The following is a 24,173-nucleotide window of genomic DNA, read 5'->3' as shown; positions in this document are numbered from 1 at the left end:
ACGTGGTGTACTATTGTTGCAATTAGGTAGCAGTTGGTGTATTTTATTTGTTTATTTCTTTTCCCATTTTAGTGGTATTTATCGATCTGTTGGCTTGTTGCAGATTTTTGGGGCAGTTACATACCTGTTGGCGTATTGTAACCGTTTATTTCTTGTTTCATTTTAATGGTATTCATTTATTTGTTTGCATCTTGCAGAATCTTGGGGCAGTTAGGTACCTGTTGGCATTGTCTAACTGGTCATAGTTTTGAAGTTCAAGTTTTGTTTAAATTCATACACAGATTAGTTAGTAAATGTTGGTTTTAAGAATATTAAGTAAGCGTTTACAAGATTTTCTGGTAATCTCTGTTTTACAGTAATGTTAGTATCATTACATTTGACCCATCCACAATTCTTTTTTTATATATGCAGTGTAGTGACCTGCATTGGTTGTGGCTCCTGCGTGGTAGATTATACCTATTGGTGTGAAGGTTTCCTAACCAAGTGATACTTTACCATGTGTGAATCCACTTTCCTTGCAGTTGTTTTTGGTACCATCTGCATTATAACGTAAAAGCATTACTATTACGTATTTACTATTTGTCTGTATTTGTAAGGTGGCAAGACCCCCACACCGTTCACCTCACTAGTGACCCAAAGTGGGATAGTACAAACACATGTGTGCAAATTATAGGCCTCTAATATATAACTACGGTTATGGGGTCAGGGGACCACGGCCTGGCTGGAGGGGGTTGTAGCAGGACTTGCTCGGACATTCTCGTATGAGCACATTTTGTCAAGGCTGGAGACTTGCCCCTTGCTAAAAATGTTAACGTGATTTGCCATGTGAAGAGGAGATGGGCTGAGCTGACAGGTGGTGTGGCCTGGCCGTGGGAGTCGGTGGGAGAGTGCGAAGTTCTCCAGAGGAACAAAGTAAATCCGTAGAAATGTCGTCCGCATTGGTGAATGGTAGCAAACAATTCATATCTTTTAAAAAAATATTTCTAATGCCACTATGGTCTGAAGGGCTATTGGCTCCCATTGAGAGTGAAGGTCAGCGCCGTTGAATTTTTGCTTCCGAGCTGAGCAAACCCACGCATCGTACACAGTATAAGGTTCAATTGTTTTTCGACCTTGAAACAAAGGGAGGATTCCAAAAGGAATGCATGAAGGGAGGGATGTAACACTGTCAAATACGATAAGGATCACCATTCCAAAACTGGACAAAGGAACATGTAATTTCATTTTATTAAAAATCATTGCCCTGAAGGGAGTGTCTGCGTTATGCCGAGAGAATGGAAATAAAGCACAAGAATCAAGCCAGCGGATATACAAGCAAGTACACAGAAAGGAGCACAATCCCACCAGCGGAGTCAGGAACGGACCCTCAATCAACCCCTCAGATCACTGCACATGAATCACAACAGTATTATTTAAATACATTTCTTTATTAGATTAGAAACACTAAAATGATTATTAAATAAGTTAGAGCTCATACATGAATAAGAGCAAATATATGGCATACAATTATAAACACAAATAAAGTGCATAATGTGAAGCAAATACTAATTTCCAAAAAAGACTGCTAAGAACCCAATGCCAAATCACAAATTGGAGAGCGATCACAATTATCCCCAAATATATCTAGATCAGTGCTAGTGAATTGGACACACTCGGGAGACGGGAATCTATCGAGTGCAAAATTCTGGTCAACTGAACAAGTCTGAATGATTTAGAAATACATTCATAGGCTGGTTAAATCCTAAAAATGGCAGGTTAGAGGATTCGTTATTTCCAAATGTGGGAGTTCAATAATAGAACAAACAGGAAACTGAAAAGCATCACAAATTTAAACCCATACTTTAAAATTCTAACATGGGATGCAATACCTCAACTACTGCGGTGACATGCAAATTAGAACACAAATACATGAAAACAATATAGTAAGCATGGCTCCATAAAACAAGTAGTTTCGATGGAAAGCACACCTAGCTGAATTGCAGATGATGTCCATCTTCGTCAGGACGTGGCATTCCCGTGTATACATTCTTGAAAATTCATCTGTGTCTTTAATACATCATGATCTCAAACCCTTCGGAGGTGGGCCCAGGAGCCTGACAAGAAGTCCAGGAAGTAACGATCCGGCCACACCGAAGACAAATCTCAAATGAATTCGATCTATAATCAAAGTTACATCTGTCAATCGAGTACCATCAATTGGTCTTTCCTTGGTCTGTGGTACGGCCTCAAATGCACGAGCAGTTCAGGATTTCTGTAGGTTCCCAAAAAAGGTGAACCTCACAATGTCATTCAGGACTAAACAAAATCTAGTGGCTCTGCGCCAATTCTTCAATTAATTACGCTCAATGATCCAACTTGTTATTGCAAGCTAGTGTTCCAATGGCAACAGATTGCCTAGGAGAGGTCGGGGTGCGGGGGTGGGCAGCATTAAGCCCAACAGATGAAAATTTGTGCTGTCATTGGACCCATTGGAACACTAGCTTGCAATAACAAGTGGGATCCCCCAGGTTCCACAAACGCATAATTCAACGCTAATATTTAATTAAAATTCCGTTTATGTTTTCTTCTTGCTCTTAGCTTGCTCCCCGATTGTAGCGTCAGCATCCGCATCCCATTTCGAGCTGAACATACTCCATAGTACTAATCTCTGAAGCAAATTGTGGACTACTTTCCACGTTGTTTTTTTTCTGTGTTCCCATTGTTTCACATCTGTGTTCATCATTAGTTTTAACACAGGGCCGAATTAATGGGTAAAATGATAAACTGTAATGAAGATCGGCTACTGAGACACATTTCTGTTATGTTTTTCAAACAGCTACCTCTTGCCTTTCTGCGATTGTCATCGATTCCAGATACCAACTGACAGGTTTTTCAACCGGCAGCTGCAGATACACTTGAATGCCTGGATCCCAATGACGCTTTTTTGGGACGATCGCCATGGGCCGATATGCCCTTACGCGGTACTAGTGATAAGGAGCAACCTGACATCGTTTACAGTGGCCTAGCGGCAGGCAGATGCGAAAGCCTTGCGATTGACGGTACGTTCAATGCGTTTCTTATACCCAAAAAGGAACACCGCGTGACTCACGATAAACATTTGTGGATCGCGAACAAAGACACAAATTACCCATTTGCTTGAATATGGCAATCCCCGGATGTTCTCAGAGCGTTTATTGTGAAATAAAAGTACTTTACAAAAATTGTACAGTTTTGCTATTTCCTTTAAAAGTATAGTTATATATTCAAAATTGAGACACGCTGTGCTGGGAGATGTGTATTGATATTACGGATTCTGCGTCCACTATGCGTCCACTAACGTTAACACGGAGGTGATGACTGGGCACGTTTGGCTACGCTGCCCAGTAACGTCCTGGATATAGGCAGAGAATATGACTAAGTTTGGTGATGTCAGCCTCAGGGGCGGGCCATATGAATTAGTGTCGCCAGGGCAGTCCACCTTGGGTATGCGGCAACGGATAAGATTATCACAACATGGCCGCGCCCTGCTGCCTGATTTTGCATGTGTAAAAAAGCGGAAAGGTACGGTAAGGTGCATAGGAAATGTTTGTAGGATCGATCAACGTATGCTTAAAAACACATGCCGAACCCTGGGGACAATAATATTTCTGAGCGCATTATTCCAATAGATACATTTTTTGCTCCATTCACTGCAGATGATTTTCTAAGGTCTCTGTTTCTGTATTATATTTAATGTTTGTATGGTATGTTAAAAAAAAAAAGAAAATGTGTTAAGTACACAAAGTAATGGTTATTAATTGGTTTATAGAGAGAAGTGTAGCGTCTACCATTAGTATCACTGTTTTCACTCATTTCATCCTGGGGAAAATTTTCTTCCAGTCATACCAAAATACTAGACAGTTCTGTAGTTCTGTGAAAATAAAAATATTACTTTTAGTGTACCTAATACAGTAAATTTATAAATATATACAACAAATGTAGTGTACTCACTAGTTTCTTGCTAAGTGTTGCTGTTACTTCTGCGTAGGTGTGCTGTTGATTTTTGCTGTGCAGTTTCTGTAAGGTAATTCTGTTGGAGGCATATTTATTTTGTCTTGGTATGTTCCATTATGTTGCATATGCTATGTAATTGGACAGTTGGTGTACTACATATACAGTTTGCACTTCTTATTTATTATTGAATGTAATGTATTCATGTGCTGCTTTTTGAACATGTTCAGTGTTTTTATTGCATGATACAACAATGTAAGGTACCCCCTGAGTTTTTTGATAGTGCCGATGTTGACCGAGTCCGTCAGTGAACATGCGCATGGTCCACGGACATCAGAACCACTAGCGCAGGTAGGGGGTTCAGTATGTTCTATGTTATATGTATTGAAAGTAAGGGAATCCTAGTAAACATTTATCCAATTTATATTATCTATATTTAGTGAAAAAACTTTGTTACAGGAACGTTATGGTTAAGTTGCGCTACTAAAAACCTATGAAATTCAGTAAAAAAAATTGTTAAAGGGACGTTATGGTTCCAAGTAAAACCAGAAAACCCCTGAGATTCGCCAGTTATGGTAACCTAAGCAACCATAACTCGCCCCACCACCATGCACTGCTAAGACTAACACCTTCCACTATCGCAAACATTCGGAATAATTCCAAGTTACTTCTTTCCACCCATTTTGTCACAGGCCACAGACAGTTTTGTCCAGTGTCAACGAACAGTTAATTACCAGCTCAATGTTTCAGTCTCAAACGAGCAAAACAAATGCCTTCTCATGAGCTAAAACTGAAAGTAGGTGCTGGAATTATGCCACTACGCAATCTTATGCCATCATGGGGACTCTGCAATCAAACAAGGTTGACGATTACGCATCTACAAAGACACATCAAAGAGGCCTGTGTTATCAATGGATTCAATTTAGATACTGTTCATCTACTGTGCATACCTCCCATTTCATCTGATACAAATATACCTTTCAAATTCAAAAGAAGACAGTTTCCTATTTATTTAGCCTTATTAATGGCAATTGAAAAGTCATAGCGACCTACGCCCCCTCACCCCCTTCCTGGAAGCGATTAGTGTGATGTATTGATTTATCGTTGTTTGGCAAATTATGGTGTTAGGGCCCAATTGGGAATGTCCTAATTGAGTTTCAAACTTTGAAGACATTGTAGGAAATGCATGCAAGGAACACATTATTTATCTGTAGCTCCTGGTCTCAAGCATGGGTCTTGCATGGATTCACATGCTCATGAATATTCCCTGTCAGGCTGGGAATCCTTGGTAAAAAGAAAGCAGTTTCGCTTTAGACTGAAAGCTGCTGGTCTCCTCTATAGCCAATCATTTTTCCTTTGGGTCATATTGCCTCCAGCCAAAGATACTCATCCCCTTAAGCTCCATCCCTGGTGGCCATCTTCAGATTTGGTAGAGCACGTAAAGTGGCAGGATGAACTAAGAAGAGCCATAAACGGGAAGGCGGGAGGGTTCACATGTGAACCCATGCAAGACCCATGCTGGAGAATAGGAGTTGCAGTTAACTAACTTGTTCCTTCTCCAGCACGGGCTCTTGCATGGACTCACATGCTCATGAATACAATAACACAGCAGTACACATACACAACCACAGGAGGTGGCAAGGCTCAACAGAAGTAATACACTTACCCCTGGAACAGACTCACATCAAGCAAACGGGTTGAGCAGCACCGTTTGGCTGACCCAGGCCACCTCCCTGGAATCCCTGTCGACGCAGTAGAATCTCATGAAGGTATGGGTGGAGCTCCACGTAGCAGATGACAAGCAAGGGAACACCAGAGAGAAACGCCTTCATCACTGCAGTGGTTCTAGTGAAGTGGGCTCTCGGCTGGCCTGAAAGAAGTCTGTTGGCCAGACTAGGACAGTGCATGAAAAAGCCGGAGAGCCACCTGGAGATGGAAGCCTTAGAGAGGGCCTTCCTGTGTCCTACTGGTCCAAAATTGATAAAAAGTTGAGATGTCTTCCGAAAGTCCTTTAGGCGTGCCACATAAAACTTCAAAGCACGGGCAACATCCAGCGAATGCAACGCCCTTTCAGCAGGCGTTGAAGGGTTTAGAAAGAAAACTAGCAGAACCAAAGGCTCAGTGAGATGGAACTCCAAAAGGAACCTTTTACATAAAGGTGGGATGGGTCCGCAGCACCACCTTTGTAGCATGTAAGGTCAAGTACAGCTGCTTGCAGGAGAGGGCCTGGATCTCCCCAACTCACCTGGCTGAGGTGATGGCCAAGAGGAAAGCCATCTTTCCATGACAGAAACTTCAGAGGGGCCCGATGCGTCGGTTAAAATGGAGGCCCCTTGATAGTCGAAACCACATTGAGCTCCCGAGATGGGGCAGGAGCCTTCACCGGCCTTTGAAGAACCATGTGCCCGGGTGTACCGGGATATAGCAGCTAGGTGAACCTTGATGGAGGTGTGAGCCAGGCCAGCCTTGGCCAGCAAAAGCAGGTGTGGGAGAAGCTGCAGAGCCGTTATCGGCAGAGGCGTACTCTTCTGAGTGCTGCAACACACTGAAGTGCTTACATTTGTGGCTGTAACAAGACAAAGTAGAGGAAGCTCTGGTCTTGGCCAGGATCTTCTTGCACTCCAGCAACAGGTAATAGAGGCATGGCCATGAGGCTCCACAATGCTGGGTTATGGTGCACTATTGTTCCATTTTCTCTGGCGAGAATGTCCGGAAGTGGCAGCAGCTGGATGAACGGAGCTACTGACAGATGGAGAAGGTCTGGGTACCAGATCTGCCACAGCCAAGCCAGAGCAATGAGTAGCATCCTGCAATGGCAATATTTGAGTGTGTTGATCACATGTAGCAGGAGCGGAATCTGAGGGAAGGCGCCCAGTGAGAGCCCATCCCACGGGAACGAGAAGGCGTCCCCCAGACTCCTTGCTGACTGTATCTGCTGGCGAATCTCCAGTACTTGGATGTGCAGCTGTCGCAAAGAGGTTGATCCAGGAGGAACCCCACCTGCTGAAGAGCTGGGACACTTGCAGAAGTTCCCACTCGTAGAAGAACCGCAGCACCCTGCTGAGCAAGTCTGAGATGGTGGTTTTGGTGCCTGACAGGTGAACGGGGACAAGGAACATGTCCTGAAGAATGGCCCAGTGCCACAGGTACTGGGCATCGAAGAGAGCGAGGGGAGCGTGTCTCGCCCTTCTTCCATATGTAGAACATGGTGGTGGTGCTGTCCGTGAAGATCCACATCACCTTCCCCTGTAGCTGCGGCTGGAAAGACTTGAGGGCCCAGAGGTCTGCCAGGAACTCCAGGACGTTTATGTGCAAGTCTTTCTCCTCCGGGAGCCAGAGGCCTCTGGCGCGAGATTGCCCTGTGTGGGATCTCCAACCATCCAGGGAGGCGTCAGTGGTAACCGTGGCCTGGTACAGAGGAATCCAAAAGGGGGCACCTTAAGTGGGATACAGGCACACCACTGCACAGCCTGCAGGAATGCCAGATTGAGGACGATCTTGTCCATTCAATTGCCTGTGATCAGCTGCCACCTGACATCTAGAAATTCCTGGAGAGGCTGCATCTGAAGCATGCAAAAGTGGACCAGATGGATGCAGGAAGACATCATGCCCAACAAAGACTTGATGGAGCAGACTGTTGCGATGGACACTGCTGACAGCTGCTGAACTGTCCCTAGGGTGGCCTTCACCCACTCCTCCGAGGGGATTGCCAGGCATGCAACCGTGTTCAGATGGGCAACCAGGAACAGAGCTTTCTGTGATGGCACCACGGAGGACTTTGGATAACTGATGGAGAATCCGAGTTATATCAGAAGGCGTATGGTCTGCGCGGTGTGCTGTGCACAAAAGAGGCAGCGAATAAGCCAGTCATCCAGAAAAGGGTAGATGTGTATGCCCCTGCGGCTTAGGCCCCATTTCAGGCCAAAGGGCAGGGCCTTGAACGGTTTCCCCCTGGACCACAAAATACAGGAACCTCCGTTGTTTTCAATGAATGGGGAAGTAAAAGTATGCATCCTCTGGGTCCAGAGTTGCCAGAAAATCCCCTTTATCCAGCTGGTCGAGCACATGCTGCAACATGACCACCCTGTACGTTTGGGACTTTATGTACTTGTTCAAGCTAAAGTCTAGGGTCAGCCGCCACCCTCCTGACTTCTTTCGTACCAGAAAGTATCTGGAATACACTGCGGAGCCCCGGAGGTGCTGAGGGACCGGCTCCATTGTCCCTTTTCTCAACAGGGCTTGAGCCTCCTGCAGCAGTTGAGCTATGTGAACTTCTTGACACACTACAGAAGGAAAGCAAGGGCACCTGTGTTTAAAATCCAAGGTGTGCCCTTGCTGAAGAATCTCTAGCACCCATTTGTCCATGTAAATGGGTCTCCACTGTTGGACAAAGTTTGATAGCCGGCCTCTCACTGGGTTGCCAAAGTGGGGGCTCAGATCCACAGGTGGTTCAGGCCTGTTTGGGCGTCTGCGTCCTGGTCTGTGGATGCCGACGATGCTGGCCTCCGCAGCCGTAAGCCTGGGAGCGGCCCTTCTAGGCTACCTGGGTGGTGGAGAGGGAGGGCCTACGATAGGGGGTATTGTACCCCTTGGAAGACCTGAAGACACTTCCCCACGGGGAACAAAAGGACAGCCTCCTCTGCTGCAGGGTCCCCAGACAGTATGCCGTCTGTGTCGGTTTGATAGCCTGAAGAGTCTCATTCACTGCCTTCCCAAACAGGCTGTCTCCATCAAAAGGCATGACCACAACCATGGACTGCATGTCCGCTCGAACGTTTGTGGCCTTCAGCCACCTCTGTAGCAGGAGGGCCAAACCCATTCCCCATCTGGTGGAACCCCAAGTCTGCTATGTCCAGCATCACTGTAATGGCGTGATCCAACGACACTTCAACCTCCTGAAATAGGGTCAGCGCCTCAGCCTTCTTGTCATCAGGAAGGAAATCCAGTATCGGCTTGAGCTTGTACTAAAGATCCCTGTTGTAATGAGACAGGATGGCGAGGGCATTTGCGGGCTTGATGCTGGAAGCCGAGGTGTGGATGATGCGTTTGCCAACTGCATCTAGCTTCTTCCGCTCGTCGTCTGGGGGCACCATGAATGCAGAGAAGGGATTGGACGAGCACTTTCTGTTGGCAGCCGACCCCACCGAGTCCGGAGAAAGCTGCAACCCAAGACACCTGGGAGCCGAGTTTCGGACCCAGTACTTCTTTTCCAGTCCATCCCGCTTTGATGGAGTGGTATTTGGAGTCATCAGGGCCAATCCCTCATCCCAAACGTCGTCCAACAACGGAACCAACAACCGTCTTCCTTGAGGACTCGCGTGTCTGAAAAAGGAAACCCTCTTCTTCTCCTCCGGTACCAGACTGAAGAGTTTGGACGCCTTCAAGATGATGGAATGGAAAGAGCCAATCTCATCAGGTGGCGAAGCCCGTGTGGGCTCGTCCATATTCAGAGGTTTCCCGTAAGCGGGAACATAATCTTCGTACTCATCAGAATGAGTAGCCGTGGTATCTGTGTCAGTGTGCACTGCCTCCTCTTCTATGGGTGTCAGCAGCCCAAGTCCAGGTGTGACAGGAGACCTACGGGGTGACATCGGCTGACCCTTGTCTGGTGGCTTGGGGGGACTTTGTGCCATGCTGGACCAGGCACAGGAGCAGCAGGTAGCCTCTGCTGAATCTCCACCATCAAGTGGTTGGTATGGTTCCCGATGCAGAGATCCTTTCTCGGACATGGGCCTCTCACCCCCCTCGTGGTCTTAGTAGAAGTCCTCAGGCAGATCATTCTCAGAACTGGAATAGATGTGCAGAGACCTTCAAACCATGGCACTGAAGGAGACACTTTCGTTGGTCTTGGTAGGAAATCCTATGGTGGCAGCAAATCCCTCACTCTACCAGAGTCCTTTGGGAAGGAGGCAACGATGGGGATCTGATGAACGGGTGCCGCTGCCACCGAGGGCGTGGTCGGTACAGCTGACGTAGGCCTGGGAGACAGAGACCCTTGAAGTGGTCGTCATGGTGTATGTTGAAACAACGGGTGCTACTGAAATTTTCATCAACGAAGGAGCTGATTTCGTTGATGTGGCCGCTGATAAGGTCGTCCATGAGGAGGCCGTGGACAAAGCGATTGTCGACGGCGCTGCAGTCGTCGGCGAAGAGGTCGACGAGCTGGTGGCCTTGGTAGACGAGGATGTTGATGGGGCCTTTGCCCCAGTTGCTGATGAAGACGAGGGAGCCAATGGGCCTCCCGCAGATCTGTTCTTCGACGACTTGTCCCTTGAAGAAGACTTGTGTTTAGAAGGAATTAGGGACCTCCCTGCAGATGGAGGTAACCCACCAGCCGGTTGGTTAACTGTCAATGGAGCAGGTGACATGGAGTGACCCCTCCCCAAACTCATTCCCATAGCTGCAGCGGCCTTAGATGAAGCGTGGTGCTTAGCCTACCTTTGGATCCCCTCGGAAGGGGCATCCTCAAAGGACTTCAACCTCTTCTCAGAGGGAGCAGGCTCATGGGACCTGCCAGTCCTGGACGAAGCATGACTGCGCCTGGAAGCCACCTCAGAGGCCTTACCCTGGTTGATCCATGCCACTAACCTCTGGTAGCGATCGTGCTTGATCTTTGCTGAGAAGCTGTGGCAAATCTTGTATCCATCAGCATTGTGGTGCAGTTGAAGACAAAGGCACTTGAGGTGCCGTCCTCGACATGGATGTTCTTCATTCCACAAGACACACAGGCCCTGAAGAGACTTCTCTTCGCCACATCGGACATGGTCGAGGTGAGATGTAGGCCCAAGCCAGGGCCTGTGAAAGTCATGGAGAGATCCAATGATGGAAAGGCGATCTTTGCAGACAACTGGTCCCCGCTGCCAGTAATCACCATGTGATGGTAGATGAAGAGATGGAAGAAAAACATACAAAACTTCCAAAAACTAGCAAAAAATCCGCACATTTTATGTAGCGAAGCACGAGGACTCCCAACACAAGACACTTGCGGTAGAAATCGAAGATGGCCACCAGGGGTGGAGTTTAGGAGGATGAGAGTCATTGGCTGTGGGCAGTATGGCCCAAAGGACAATGATTGGTTATGGAGGAGACCAGCAGTTTTCAGTCTAAAGCAAAACTGCCTTCTTTTTACTGAGGATTCCAAGCCCAACGACTGGGAATAATCATGAGCATGTCAATCCATGAAAGACCCCATGCTGGTGAACTGCACATTTTGCAATATTTGTTTACAGAACCACTTCTTGGCATAATTACATGAAAATGTTGCCCCTGAAGGAGGGGAGGCTTAATTAACTGCGCGTCTGCCGACACCTTGTTGACCTGCAAAAACGGATACACCCAATATATACGAGTGATTGAGAACATTCCTATAGTGGGTTCAAAACTATTGTGACAAGGTGGTCTATCACAAAGATCCACACTGAGTCCAGCAGTAAGCCCAAGGATGTTTATTAAAATACAAGGGGTCAGAATGCCTTTCCTGTTTCAAGGTTCTTTAGGGCCTACCGGGACCTCTAGGGAGATGTGGCTTTATGGCCGTCCCTCTCAGTCTCATCTTCCCCAGCCTTATCCCCGCCTACGTATCCCTGGCATCCCTAATGGGGATATTAGCAGCTGTTCATTAGTGCCACCTGCGATCTTTTCTGACTCGAACTACAGATGTTTTCCCTAAAATGATGGTTACCCGTCTCCTTAGGGATCTTCTAGGCTTTCCCTAAACTAGCCTGCTTAGCAATATGAGGGAGTTCTGAATGGTGTCTTCTTTCGCCCAGTCTCTCATGTACCGGACCCTTCAGTATAATGATATCTCAGGCTGTTCTCCTCCCACCACGTCACACTCTCTCCAATCTCTCACTCTACCTTTCTACCTCCACCTTTCGATCTTACTACTTTTCCTACTTCTGTTCTTACTATTGCCCGTACCTACAACTACCCCTCTATCTAGGTTATCTTTTCTCGGACTACACTTCCCTGCTTCCTACTATTCCTCTAGTTGCAATCCTAGTCTCCCACTCACCGTTGCTCTTCCCAATCTCCCTCTACTACTACTTTCCCTTTACTACTTTTACTTCTCCAAAACACTCAGCGATATGGTACCCTGGTCACCACTATATTATGGACTACCACTTATTTCCCTCACTCTCTACTCCCACCACCTACTTATGTTTACTCCACCCACACACACACACCTCAAGGGGCCTTTTAAAATAATACTCAAATCCCTGGTGGTATAGTGGAGTCTTATCCTGACTAGCTGGGGCCTGATTTATGCTCGGGCACCCTTTGCCTTTATGGAATCCACGTCCTCCTGCGTTGTGCCGCTCGCAGCACCCCTTTGTTTTCTGCATACCACTGCTCCATCATCCGAGAGCATGTCTTTTCCAGCTGCCGCTGTGCTGCAGCCTCGAAGCCGCCATCACAGCAGGTAATGAGGGGTGGGACGGGGGCCTGGCTGCACTCAGGTACTTGTGTTGGGTTAGGGTGCCTGCCCCCGCACACGCCTTCCCCCCTCCTCGACACAGCCACAACGCTGGATCTGTCACACTGTGAAGTGCCTAAGCGAATGGGTTTTCAGTTGTGACCTAAATAGTAGCAGGAACGGATTGAGCATAAAGGGTAGGGAGTTCCACATTTTAGAAAGTTGAACTGAAAGACGTCTACCTCAGTTTGAGCGAAGACCGAAGGTTGGAATGTGTTAAGGGTGTTGGTTTGCACTTTGAAGGCCTTTCTCTGGCACATACGGGATAACTTTGAGGAAGTGTAAAGTAGGTGCCAACGAGTGAATGTATTTAAAAGCAAAGCAAGTGATATTGAAAAATCACTGTATTATGGACTTCTACCAATGGAGACACGATCTAGCAGCGGAGACATGATCAAATTTGCCTGAACCATAGATGAGGTATATCCTTTGGTGTTTTAAAATTAGACTGAGTCAAACCCACGTAAAGGGGTTTGCAGTAGTCTGAGCTGGAGTTCGAGATCTAACCACTATTTCTCTGCGCAATACTGAAAGACGCCCCTGTGTGTGTGGTCTATTCCCAGATCACCCATCTACCTTCACCACCACTCTCTTAGTTACCTGTACCGATCTGGTTTTTGTTCACATTCTACTGAAACGGCTCATCTCTGTGTTACTAATTCTCTACCATCTACTCAACATTCTGAACTGTCTTCTGTTCTCATCCTTCTTGACCTGTTGACAGTTTGATACTCTCTCCACAATTTGTACTTCTCTGTCCTCACTCAGACTTACTGACTCTGTCCTGCAATGTTTCCAATCTTACTTATCTGGCCAAACCTTTTCTATTTCCTGGGTGGGAGACTGCCTCCCCACCCTCCTATGTTGGTTTCCTGAGCGTCGGCTCTGTTCTGGACCCTCTTCTCTTTTCTGGCTTCCCTATTCCTCTATAATCTCTTCCTTTGGTCTCACTTGTCACCTTGATGCCAATTCCCAAATCTTGAAGTCCTTTACTTCCTTCACTGACTCGCTCCCTGCATGCTTTAAGTAATGCCTGTATTCTCGCTGCACAATCGTGGATGCATTTTGCCCAAAATCTTGGCGTCACCTTCTCCCTTTTTCTCTCTACATTTCAAATATTTATCATATTTGCCACTTTCAACTTCATAATATCCGCAAAGCTAGGTCCTTTCTCTCCTTTCTTGCTGCTTAACACCCCCGATGCCCTATTCAGCACCTCAAACCTAAACTCTACCCTCCCCTCCTTGTTTTCTACTCGGGACAGATCACTACGCCAGATTCTTCTCTCTTCTGCACCACTCTCTCTGCATGACATGCATGTTCTTTCTAGCAGAGGGGCACCCTGACATCTTTTCGAATGTAAAAGGAACTTGGTGTCGGTCACCCTAAATTACCTAGGGTTATCCAGACGTGGACCCCTTGCTCACTGTGCTCAGAGAGGCACAGCTCCACCTCACTGGTGAGGCCCGACTAGGCTGAAACACTTGTCCGGGGTTGCAGTTGGTACTCTTGTTCAAAAGAGGATTGCCTAGCAGATCAGTGCTGGACTGCTCAAGTGGGCGGGACAAAGACTGATATGCAAATAGTTATTCCTCCTTTGTGAAAGGTACAGTGAGCTAAGCCATGTGGCTGCAGACTCCGAGTGGGTACATTCCCACAGAACAGGTTTTCATGCCTTGTTCTTTCTTGCAGAGGGGCACCATGACTTCGTTTTGACCAGAATAAGGAAGGCAAAAAACCTATGGAAACCGAATCTCCAACTGTAATAACCCTAGGAGAGAACTCCACAAAACCATCACAGCATTCAAAACTCCTCCCTACACTCACAATCCTTTGGCAACAAGCTGTCTGACCACTTTCGCAACATTGCTCTTGATAGACAACTCCATCTCCAAACGAGCCCTAGTCCCCTCTCTTCCTCCCTCCCGTTGAGTCCAAAGCTTCCCCCGCCTGCTTGCCCAGTCTCCTCCTCATTCAGCCGCATTGCCTATTCCAAATTCATCAAACTACTTGCACTTAGCCAGCGCTCGGGCTTCGCCGCTGATCCCTGTCCCACTCCACTCCATAAAAAGATCCTTTCTAATGCCTGTGCAGGCAACGTTGCATGTTCCATCATCAACAGTTCTCTATCATTTGGTATGTTCCCTGAGCCTTTCAAAACCTCATGCCAAATCCCTTCTCAAAAATCCCCACTTGACCCCTTCCCTCCCTCCTCAAACTAGTACCCTATCTTTAACACCTGCTTTATTGCCAAACTGCTAGACAGCACTGCCCACAAGCAACCCTGCCTCTTCGCAGAAGCCAACAGGCTCCGTGACCCAGTCCAATCTGGTTTCAGACCCCTTCGAGGAACTGAATCCTCCCTTGTGCTTATCTGGGAAGATCTCAAAAGGCCAGCTGATTCAGAAGGATGCGCCGCTCTCATCCTCATCGATTTATCCGCTGCTTTTGACATGTTGAACACTCAATACTCATGGACAGGCTCTTCACTCTAGGCATCCGAAACTGTGCCCTAAAATGGATCTCTTCATTCCTTTGTAATTGATCACAACTAATGCTCCTTCCAACTTTCACTTCCGCCCCTTGCCCTGTTCCAAAAGGGGTCCCACAGAGAGCCTCCTCTTCAACCTCCACCATAGCCCTCTGCCAGCACTCATCCGCTCTCACAACCTTACCTTCTATGACTATGCAGATGACACCCAGATCATCTTCAAAATCTGCAAAGTACCAACCTCCACCCGAGCATGTCTCTCCTCCTGCCTCTCTGATATCGACCTATGGATGGGGACCAACCACCTTCTCCTCAACCCTGGCAAACCAGAAATTCTAGTATGCGGCAAAACTACTCTCATTCCCCAACCAATACCCTGGCCACACTCGTTAGGCGGCCCGCCTGCAGCTTCCACATCAGTAACAAAATCTTTGATGCACGCTGGTGAACCTTTCCCTATCTCTCCTGCCCACACAGGGTTTCTGCCATTCTTGCCATCATCTCCCACCTAGTGTATGCCAACTCCCTCCATTTGGGCATCCCAGCACATCAGCTCAGGAAACTCCAACTAATCCAAAATTCCACAGCCAGACTCCTCCTCGCCCTCTCACCCACAGAACACATCTCCTGCACCCTTAGAGCACTAGACTGGCTTCCAATCAGCTGTCGGGTGACTTTTACAGTCATGTGCATCATTGTCTGATCCCTCTATAACACGGGACTAAAGTTCCTCCAAGAAAAGATCACTCACTACCAACCCACCAGAAACCTCCATTCCAGCTCAGCTCAGCATTCCTTCTCGTAATTCCCCTTCACAAGTCCACCACAATCGGAGGATCAGCCTACTCTACTCAAGCACCCTCTGTTTGGAACACCCTTACTCTTCACAACCACTGCAATGAGGACTACCTCTCCTTCAGAAAAAGAAAAAAAAAAAAAACTAAAAACCTGGCTTTTTCCCTTGGCAACTTGAAAATTGTCACAGAGAACATTTCGACTATCCCCTCCAGCCTTCAACCCAATTCCCAATCTACCAGGCACTTGATCAGACTCCACCAGGTGGAGCCGGCTGTTTTCGCAGCGGCCCAACCTCATACTCTGACAAGCACCGATTAGGAACACGTCCCGCCATCCTAAGCAGACGCTGGCCGCTATCAGGGTGGCTCCGGCATAGGGCCACTCGCAACCCTCTGAATGCACAATAGTGATCTACAGTCTATAAGCTACCAATATGCTCATGAGTAAACAGACCTATCAATGAACCTCCTACCACTGCACACTCATTCCAGGTCACCATAGCACCCTTCCTGACATGTTGTTCACCCCAGGGCATATTGGGAGATAGGGCAGCCACTTATCTACTTTTCAAGCCTAAATTCACACTCTTTTCCAAGTCTCAAGACATCCGTCGTCACCTGATGCCCGGCTTTTAATATAACCTGTACCTGCTCCATTGATTTGCCCTCAGCAGCCATGCACGGGAAGCCAGCTAAGGGCAAGAGGCAAAGGGCAGCTACCTTCTGGATAGCTCCCCCACTGTTTGCCCATGGATGACCAACAAAGCATCCTACAGCTACAACTAAGGTAAGGTGGCACAGGCAATGAATACAGCCATTACTATGCTCAATAAAAACTCTGCCACATTACCTTCATTATACTATAGCACTGTAGATTACCTGCTTCACCCTCTAGTTAGCCCAATATATGTATTGTGAGTTATCCGGGTGTTGAATTTAGCTGTATTTTGGGGGTAGGACATGTATTACACTTCGATGGATTGTTGGAAGTACAAAATGTGCGACACTAGCTGAATTGTGGGGATAGGAAATGTATTGCAATCAGATGGATTGATGGAGGTATGAAATGTGTGATCCTAGCTGTATTTTGGGGTAGGAAATGTATTGAACTTCGATGGATTGTTCGGGGTAGGACATGTGTGGCCCTAGCTGTATTTTGGCAGTAGTAAAGATACTTAGTAAGACAGAAATTGTTAACCTTTCCATTGAGTTTGGAGAATCCTATTATCCTAGTTTCTATAGCCTGCCTGTCACACCTAGAAGATGTACTAGGACAGTCAGTCTATAGTGCTTAGTAGACTTGAGGGTAGTATTGCAAATGAAGATCCACAGTCTTGGTGAGTCTTGCCAAGCTCTTTACTTTCAGAAACACCTATAGTATTAAATAACAGCACGAGCAGCCGCAGCCTGTTGCTTGTGCCGGTCCACTTCACCATCCACTCTTCTTCCAAACATAACATTCTAAGATCTTGGAGACCTGCCAGGAAGAGCAGAACCTTGTAAGCAGGTTCCAAATAGAACCATGTACATATTTACATTATTGTATTGCTTCACTGCCCATTAATGAATGTAACAGGTAGCCTAGGAGGATAGCTGCCCCGCCCCCCCCCACCCAGACAATCTGATGAAACAACGGCATCAATGATAGGGCACCAACCGAGCTCTAGGTTTGTATAAACGCACCACTTCGGGGTACATCTGCCACAGACCACTGCTATCCATCCACACACATTAGATTGCAGCTAGGAGCTAAAACATTTGGTTTAGTTGGACACATAATGAGTCTCTTGCACTCACACACACTGATGGCTCCCCTCAGCACCCAACCACATACCTGACCTCTTGGGTTGCTTACTGGAGCCTAGCCAGCCCATCTAATCTCTAATCTTGGGCAAATGCACACAAATATTCCAAGCCTTTTGAAAATGTTCCCATACCTGGACTTTGGTCCCCAAGGGCGTTCTCACCACAAGTGTTGAAACCATAAGAATGGGAAAAGGCGCGATATAAATGACTACTACTACTACTAAATTCCTCATTTCTTCTCATACTTTTCTGATCTTCTAGTTGACATCTCAGCTTACCAGACTGCTCCACTGTGCTTAATTTTCAACTCCACTACCCACCTCTTTTTAGCTTCCCCCTCGTACAACAATCTCTTCTTTCTACTTCCTATCTCCCTTGTGATGCTCGTCTTTTTCATTTCCTTTCTAATGTTTTTAAATGTACCCATGGTCTTGCCCCTGCCTATTTTGCTTCTCATCTCGAACTATTCCCTTCTTGCAAACTTTGCTCTCAAAACCCGTTCCTTCTGGTTGTTCCCAAACCACCTCCTGTCAAGTCCAGCTTCTGTTCTTTTTGCTCCCACACATTGGAAGTCTGTATCTCTATCCATCTGATCTGCTTCTACTTTATTGCGTTTTCTTTCTCATTTTAAAGCATATGTTCTTTTCTCCATCATAAATGTTATTTCCGCTCTGTAATCCCCATATCTTTGTATATATTCTTTGCACTTTTTTTAATATATAGTACAATGCTTTGGCTTAAGTGCTTTACAAATCAATAAATGCCAATACATTCTGATAAGGGAGATGGGGGCAACCCCTGCGGCACTCCACATGTAACCACTGTGGTGGAGGAAGTGAAATGCTGCAGTTAAACTTTATGTTCTTTCCTGAAACAAACAGAACCAGGTTACCGAGCTGCTGGACATGTTAACCATGGATGACAGTATTTATTTAAAAAAGCAAGGTTAATTGTGTCAAAAGGCAGCATATAGATGGAACATGACCAGCAGCAACCACTGGCTTCGATCAACTTCAGCCTGGGTATAATCCCAAAAGCTCAAAATGGCTGCCTCGCTATCCCATGTCCTGAAGCCAAATTGTAGTGGTGGCAAGGCATTATTCAGTGTCGAGGCAAACATAATTATAAAAAAATACATCTCGGCACTAATGTTTTGTGGTGTGTGATATTTCAGGACTAATTGCACATTCGCACCTGCACTCTGTAAAAGCAACCAACGAGTTTCAATGAGACAGGAGATCTTGTATTGGAGTGGATGTGTGCATGATAAAACACGTTTGCGAAGGTCTACGATCTGAATCCTCATTAACTATTAAACAATGGAGAGTACTTTGTCGCGTGGTCGCGTGTACATGATGACACGTTTCTGAAAGTCTCCGAGTGCTGGGCACAATACAAAAGAAATCCTCTAAGACTTAGAACATGACATTAACTGAATGAAACCTTTTTCAATAATTGTGAAAGTCTGAGTGCTTGGCACATTATTAAAGGCATTCTATAAAGATATTTAACAACAAGGTGAATTTCAGGAAGGCCTTTAACACTTATTGAATTCCAAACTGAATGAAAAGCTTACCAAATATATCTTCATACTTACTGAATACCGAACTGGAAATAATTTACCTATGAAGATTATAAATGAATGGAGCTTTAAAATTCAAATAAACCCATCATGTGCCAAGCTCAAAAGTGAATGAAACTTTCAATGCAAGCAAAAGTGATATGTTGAATCCACAAGTCAACAAAGCTCGGAACCAAAGAAACCAATACATATTGAACCTTAAAGTGAACAGAACTTCAGCAATACAAGTGAACCCAATATATATTGGACTCCAAAGTGAATGGAACTTTGGAGTTGAACTTTAACAAGTTTCTGCAACTTTCAGTCAAGACATGTTTGTACAAAGACTAACCATATACAGAGGGCGCACGCAAAACTTTAAGAAAACTGGAAAATATCCTTGTAACATTGAAAGAATCTTGGGGAAGGGAACCCTGAGGTCTAACCTGCTTACTGACTTGAGGACGGACTCTCAATATATTTTGTGTTTGGAACTGTGTTTTGAAACTTTGGGAAGGGAACCCTGAGTGTTGGTTAACTCTATATCATTCTGAACTTAAGGCGACCCTGAGACTTTTGTTGGAACTGCTTTATACTTGGGCAAGGGAGCGGAAAGAAGGCTGCGAGCGAGACGGCACTCAGAAACCTACGTTGAACACATTTTTTGTTGGTTGCCGACATCCCTACACATTGTATATATTAGTTGGGAGGGCAAGTATAGGTTTTGGACACAGGTAGATTCCTAAATTGAACTCTTGGACTTTGACTTTCTTTAGTTTTTGATTGGTAGGGAGAACCCCTTGTAGTATAGGGCAAGATAGGCATTTTTCCATCCTGACTTTTGTTAATAAAGTTTTATTGTTCATTTTTGAACCTGTTGTCTGTGTCATACTCCAAGACGCCTTCACAGTCTCTTTTCTTCATGTAGTCTTTCAATTAAGAAATGTGGGATAATTGTCATCAACTGTGATGTTTGTTTATTGTTGCAAGTTTAGCAAGTAAAATTGCTTTTTATATTTTAAAACTGTATGATCTATTTTAAATTGTTTATACATTTTTAAAGCTTTTTTGATTAAGTACAGTCAACACTGTCCTGAGGGGACATGCCTTACAGTACTAGTTATTATGACCTTTCGAAAGGAGCACTGCATTTGGCATGTGGTCAAGGAGCAATTACATTGCTGCACGTTGATTGTAATTTTAACATTTGCTTTTATCTAATAAAAATTGTAAGGTAAAATAAAAGTGATGAAACATAGTTAAAGATTGTGTGATGGGAATAGGGTATATCCAAAAGTGGATACACACTTTAACTTAGCAGCCCTGCTTGCTCCAAGGAGGATGGGTTTGTCCGGACGTCGTATTGGGGGCTTGCCTATGAATAGTGTGATAACTTTGCTATTAGCAACATTGGGATGTTCAGACCAGATGTCACGGCAATAGTAGTACAGCAGTAATTGACTGGGATGTTTTGTAAATTGAGCTTTTGCATTTGCTGGACACCAGAGCACTGTGGAGTAGTAAGCACCCTTCTTCAGTATCAACTTTAAAGATATTTTGGGGAATTACTGGATGGAGGTATATTTGCTGAATTAGGTCAAACATTGAGAAAATGAAGGGAGGAAGAAAGGTGTGGACAATTATGGCATGGGAGACAAAAGACTGCTTGAAAATTTAGTATGGCCACCTGGGGCCTGATTGCAGAAACCTTGCACCAGTGAGAGTGGCAAGTTGCACCGTATTAGCACTAGGCAAAAGGTTGTACTTATGCAAAATAATTTGGGTCATTTTAGAAAACATTTGCACTGTGACAAGTGCTATTTTTCATTAAATGAGCAATAAGGAAATAATTGGCCTAGTGCAAAAAACATGCCCTTTGAATGCAGTTTTCCACCATGACAAAGTTTGCCCTAGCACCAATACTGTATTGGCACTAGGGCAAGCATTTCCCTGGTGAAAAAATGCATTTGCATCTGCTCGCCTCTATTTAATGATTTACTTGCTTTGGCTGCTCCTGTCCGCAAAACCTCAACTCACCTACCGAAGGCTTCCAATCCCTCCTATCTACTACCCCTGTCCCCGTCACCCCTTTTCCACCCACCCAGCCCATGATTAGTGGCTTTCAGCAGGGAGCAGCAGTCTTCACCGAGTGCCCCAGGGCAGCCATCAGCTAAGGGCTAGAGGCAAAGGGCACCTCCCTGCTGAGAAGCAGCACTCTATGTTTGCCCTTGTTCACCTGGGACACCCCACACAGACAACCTACAGCAACTGATGTGTTGTCGGTGGGGGGGGGGGGGTACAGCCATTACTGTATTCCATTAAAACCCCACCACTCGTATTACCTGTTAAAATATAGCCTAATTGTGTATGGTATCAATATTTCGCATGTAGTCCTATAGTTGGCAATTCTGCTGAACTGTGCCACCCACGATAGTTAGCCACTGTGTGTCACATTTAGATAGAATTGTGAAGAGCAGTGTGAGGGGCCAGGAATGAGAAACGCAGACAGGGGAGACAGGGTTGTGGCTATAAACATTTCTTTAAATGAAAAAAGGGGTTTGGAAAATGCCTCACTATCCCTAATGTGAGTTTCCCTACCTCAACCAAAAGCTAAGGAGTTTGTCAATGTAAAGATATCCAAATAAAACTAAGTCCTGTGTCTGTAACCCTTTTCTGGACATCACACTCTAAAAAATCTATTGTGTAAATGATTCTGTTTCTTGCCTTCTTAAAGTGTTCAAAAGTCAATAAAAGGGTGTCCTTGCAGACAAAGTTCACAGTTCTAGGAAGAGCCTCCATCTCTAGGTTGTTTGCCTTAAACAATCAGTTCATTAAAAAAATCACCAAGTTTCCAAGAGGATCTTTGTCTCCCCTCAGAACATTCACATTGAGGAAGCTGTTCCCTTCCACAAGGTTTCGCTTCACTTCTAGTTCCAAGCAGTTTTTCACAGTTGACAATGTTATTGTCTTTCTTTAACTTCCTTTCTTAATACACCACAGTACATATGCATCGCTTCACACAATATTTCATACACACTTCTCTTCACATGGTATACTCTCCTGCCAGGATTTCATATATGAAACACAACTTGCCTTCACCTATACCTGCTCCTAAAAGGTAGCATTGTTTTACTCTTTGTTTAACACACATTCAAGGGCTTCCCATTTGCTTTCTTTTTGTGTTTTCATGAAGCAGTATAATTTATTATACCATCCAACTTCCCATTTATCTTTGTATTCCTCATTAGTTACAAGCTTCCCCTCGCTTTCACGACTTTCCTTTCAATTTGTTTCTGACTAACGGCATCAGTGTGCCGGCAACCCAGTAACCCTTGTACATTGCCTTGGTTTAAATGTTACCTTTGGCGTTGCTTCACCTTCGTCTGCTTTTCTGTATTGGTTCATTGTGTGCCCAGTTAAATTCAGTCTTGATACGGTTTCTGTTTCTTCTGTGCGCCGTTCCTGCAGCATTTCTCTTTCTCGTAGTGAACCGCTGGCACCTCCTTCTCTTGTGTCCGAAGTCGGAATGGGCTCTATACCTACGTGTGGATTTCAGCTGTGTTGCCGACAGACAGGCAGACCCGCATCTGCAGCTCTCTCTGTTCCTTCTCCTTACTGCCCTTTTCTCGGCTCTCCTTCTCGCGACTCTCCTTCCCTTCACCCCTGTCAGCTGGGTTGCCTGTATTTAAACTTCCCACCACAATGACTTCTTTCCAACAACTAGACCGCTGTGTTTTATACTTGTCAGTGGCCATGTTTCTGCCTTTTGAATGACACTGAATGAGTAACTGCTGAACTTCATTAGGAGTGATCTATATTACTCCTGGTCTCTTCCTCATGTCAGTGGCTGGGGATTTTCCGCTTGAATTATATTGAGGCAGTGAACTGCTCCTGATCTTTTCCTCGTCCCAGTAGTTCCTATGTGGTCCCTACTGGGATCATGGTGGGAAACTAAAGAGGATCTACTAAAATGTTGGGGAGGGAAATGACAATATGCCATTAGAGTCTGGAGAATCGAGGAGACATCCCTGAAAGGGAAGGCGGGTATGTGGTTGCCTCCAACCATGTCACATCATTTCCCCAAGGTGCACTTCCCCACAGGTGGTCCTCCCTCATCATAGCCGCCCCCAGGGTCAGTATCAGGTAGCTGCAGCCATCCCCTGGCCACGTAGGAGGAAGCGGCCTCAGGGAAAGTAGTGAGGGCATCACTAGATGCAGCACAGTAGCCATGCGTCACATTTAGATAGATTTGTGAAGATTAGCCATGTGTCACATTTGGATAGAATTGCGAAGATTACACATGCGCAGCACCTCAAATACTAGTATGCAACTATCCCCCCCACAGCCAATTCGGTCTACCTGCACACAATCTTTACCACCTTGCACATCCCAATGAGCATTCAAATGCAGCTATCCCCTACAATAAATTAGGCTTTGCTGCACACAATCCGACATACCCTACTCACTGCACAGCACCACCTCCACTAGAATGCAGCTACCCCCACGACATTCGGCTTAGCTGTACACATGCTACCTGTCTTACATACTCTGCACACCACCTCCAGCATTAGAATTCAGTTACACCCCACGATAAATCCAGCCTAGCTGCACACAAATCTAGTGCACAGACGCACTATTTATTTCTCTGAACATTTACACTTACCTGGACTGCGGTTCCCAAGGGCATTCAACCTTCAGCGCGTTGAGACCATCCCATTGGTGAAAGGCGCTATAAAAATATCAATGAACATGACATAACATTGAAAGTGCATGTTTTTTGCACTAGGGAAATTGTAACCCTAGTGCATATACCATGAAAAATTGCTTTTGACAAATGTCTTTGAACATGGCCCCAATGTTGTTGTTTTTTGCACTAGTGCCGATACTGTGTAACTTTGCATTTGCACCAGTGAAAAGTTTCTGTAATGTGTACCCTGATGCTCACAATCTCAAAACTATTCCACAGCATCATTCATATACATTAATTATTTGGCTGCATGTACATTGGTCCTTTCTTCTGATCATGAGATGCATTTTTTGTTGTCTGCTACTTTAAAATACAAAAATATTGAA

The sequence above is a fragment of the Ambystoma mexicanum genome, chromosome 2q (genome assembly GCF_040938575.1).
Source record: "Ambystoma mexicanum isolate Mex_15411 chromosome 2q, UKY_AmexF1_1, whole genome shotgun sequence".
In the NCBI taxonomy this organism is placed as follows: domain Eukaryota; kingdom Metazoa; phylum Chordata; class Amphibia; order Caudata; family Ambystomatidae; genus Ambystoma; species Ambystoma mexicanum.
Note: the sequence above shows the minus strand (reverse complement) of the source record.